Source organism: Rhinopithecus bieti, unplaced genomic scaffold, assembly GCF_001698545.2.
Source record: "Rhinopithecus bieti isolate Rb0 unplaced genomic scaffold, ASM169854v2 scaffold_46235, whole genome shotgun sequence".
Taxonomy (NCBI): domain Eukaryota; kingdom Metazoa; phylum Chordata; class Mammalia; order Primates; family Cercopithecidae; genus Rhinopithecus; species Rhinopithecus bieti.
The window spans coordinates 1,928,399-1,932,093 of record NW_016819762.1 but is presented as its reverse complement, the minus strand read 5'-3'; positions in this window follow the sequence as shown (position 1 = coordinate 1,932,093).

Below are 3,695 nucleotides of genomic sequence, written 5' to 3'. Positions count from 1 at the left end.
AAAAAAAAAAAAAAAAAACAAGAATGTATTTTAATGTGTTTTGAATTGTATTAGCTATTTTAATGACTCAAATAGATGTAGTTTGTCTAAACCTCCCAAAAATAAGACAAATGGAAACAAAATTTACTTAATCTGATAAAACAGAAATAATAAAAAGTGTATTCTAACACCAATTTAATCTAATTAGAAATCATTGATTTAATTTTTCTATTTTAGTGTTGTCATTGCTATTATAACAGTTGTCTGAGTCAAGATAATATTTTTTTCCCTAGGGATTGTTGTCAATGATTATTCAGGGATCACGTTTATCCTTTCTGGAGCAATGGTGCATAAAGCATTTATAGGCTGCTTTAATCTGGGTACATAGCTCAGTAAATCGGGATATTATAAACCTATGCTATGAAGTTTTTATTTGTGATCTTGAATAAAGTGTTAATGTTTTATATATTTCTCCATCTTTAAAATGGGGGTAGTGGCCTGAAGGTACAAAGAAGCATCTAGCTTAAAAGAAGAAAGCAATGAAAAACAACAACTTAGGAAATAAGAGAATGAACTCAAGAAGTCTGAGATAGAGACCCTATGGAGATACTAGTCAGGCACAATTATTTGAAAAACATGTATACTCTCAATTCGCCAAAGATATTTATACACCGCAGTGGCAGTAATATTGTAGCAAATCATCCTCAAAATGGGGCAGTTCACTTTAATAGGAAGGAAAAAGAAACACATCAGAATCACATCACTTAACTATTCAGTGAATTTGCAGCACCTCTTAGACTATCACCCACATTCACTCACACATACACAGAATGACACAAAAACCAAAGAACTGAATCTGTTTTTTTTCTGATTTTTTAAAAGACAGATTGGTACTACTGGAACTGAGGAATAAGAGGTAACAATTGCCCACCGCTGATATGTATTTTAGTGAACAATCAGCAACTTTGTGTGTGTTTGCATCCATGAGTTGTATTATTTCTCTTTCCATTTTCCTTTGATGCCTTTCACAGTTGTGACGTATGCAGAGTGGCAGAAACAGCAGACAACGCAGTATTCGGAAGATGCTAACCTGCTCAAGAGTTTAGTGAGCTTTGCCGTCCTCCTTTTCCCCCATTACCCCTCAAGTCTGAGTAACAAACATTACCCAGCGCCAATGTGACTGCTGCCCGGAAATTCTCTGATGAGGCTGCCTGATTTGAATCCTAACTAGCAAAACCAAAGGACTCTAGCTCAGACTCCAAGAGAAGATGAGTAACATAAATGGCCTTCTCTGCTGGAAAAAAAATCTAATTATATGTTTATAGATTTTTTTAAAGGTTGGCATTGAATACTCAGAAATATATTAAGATCATATTTACCCTCAATAGGAACACTGAAAAGGAAATGATATTCTGAGACAAAAGGCCAACTCTAAACCTTGGGAGATGGTGACAGTTACAAAATGCAGGCCTGTGAAGAAAGTGTGTCCATAAAATGCTGACACCATCTTCTTTCTCATCAGATGAATAGAGAGAGTTTAGAAGCTCAAAACCATCATCATCCTTTCACTGTTCCTTTCTGAGTGTCTTCTCAGTAAGTGGAAGCTGCTTTTCTCACCTTGAGCTTAACATAAAATCTTTTTGAAAGTGACGATTTTTTGATGTTGTTAGTGGTAGTTACGGATTTGCTATAAGAATACAGCAATTGCTAATATATTGCCATTAATACAATCAATATAAATAATAATATAGGATGACAATATAGCATATAACTAACAGTGTGAACCTTGGATTCAGAAAAGCTTGGCTTTGAATCCTGGGTCCATTATTACTAGCTGTGTGCAAACTATGGAAACCCTCTCAGTCTCAATTTTGCATCCATAAAATGGGATCATAATAACGATTATTCAAGTTCAACTTAAAGAGAAGTCTGAATTAGATGTGAAAATGTATGTATAAATCACACAAGTACTCAGTAAACAGGCACTATTAACATTGTCATAAATTTGTAACTGTTGTTTCATAGCCATAGTGAGATAAGGAAAATCCCTATATTCAAACTAGAATTGATTTCTGGTTCAATATTCTGAACAAATGTGTTATCTACATTCTATCAAAATCCCGAATCAGTTGTATGTTTTTAATTTGTTTGTAAATATTTGTCATGTTGTCATTTTTAGAGAAATGTGTCTTGACTAATATCAAGGATTCCACTTACAAGCATGTTTTCCTTTTAGCAACTCCTCTTGGGTTGCTTGGACCTCACATATGGGTCCAATGCCCTGATTTTTAAAATGTGGTAGGAAACTAGTGAACTGGTGTCAATGAATATCTTGTAGTTTGTCCTGTTCTTATTCAACTTGTAAATTCACTGGATACATACATGAGTATTTTAATTGGCCAGAAAGGCAGTTATTGATCTGGGTCACATCTCCACAATATTTTATAGAGATGGGTTCCAATAAAGTAGTCCTAAGGCTTAAATATCAGAGGCATAAAGGGAAGAAGACATTTTGCCACATGCTGTAAAAACAAATATCTTGATCATGCAGACTCCATATCTTAGGATATTGTTAATTTACACTCCACATCTTAGAACACTTAGACTTCACCACCTACTGTGGTAGGCAGAAAAGGTTCATAACGATAAAAAGGATTCCTAAGGATGTGCAATTGGTATTTGCATAATACTGAAAAAAAAAACTTTGATCGAGATTATATTTTGATATCTGTTCTTGCTATGTAACACATTATACCAAAATTTAGCAGCTTAAAACAACAAACATTTCTGTTTCTATGGGCAGAAACCTAGGAGCAGCTTGGGTAGGTGATTCTGACCCAAGGTCTCTCTTGAGGTTTAGTCAGACCTGGGCCACAGTTTCATCAGAAGGCTTGACTGGGAGATCTGCTTTCAAGCTCACTCATGTGGTTGTTGGTGGGCCTCAGGTGCCCATTGGCTGTTAGCAGAGATTTCCATTTTCTGCTCTGTGGTCCTCTCCTAAGTTGCCTGAATACCTTCATGACATGGCAGCTGGCTTCTCCAGTTCCTCATGAAGTATTGGACTGAGGGCTTTCTGTTCTTTGCCATGTGAGTCTCTCCATATGGCAGTTTGCAACCTGGCAACTGGCTTCCCCTACAGCAAATGAAGACAGACAATATGAGCCTGTAGCCACAGTCTAGGATAACCTAATCTAGGAAGTGACATGCCACCACTTCTCTGTATTCTATTGATCATAAAGTGAATCTGATACAGTGTGGGAGGGGACACACCTTGTCTGCAAGGTTGTGCAGACAGGGAGGTGGGGATGCTTGCAGGTCATCTTGGGGGCTGGCTACCCCAACCCCCATGGTGGTTAACAGAAGAATGGGCCTCTTCTCTGCTGTAAGACTGATAGGGTGCTGTGGGGGATTTTCTGGCTGAAAGAATTAGACAGGTCTTGGCTAGATGAGGTGGCTCATGCCTGTAATCCCAGCACTTTGGGAGGTCGAGGCAGGAGGATTGCTTGAGCCCAGGAGTTGGAGACCAGCCTGGGCCACATAGTAAGAACTCATCTCTACAAAAAAATAAAAACTAGTCTGGCAAGTGTCTGTGGTCTCTGCTATTCAGGAGGTTGAGATGGCAGGATCACTTGAGCCCAGGAGATGGAGGCTGTAGTGAGCCATGATAGTGCCACTGCACTTTAGCCTGGGTGACAGAGTGAGGCCTTGTCTAAAAA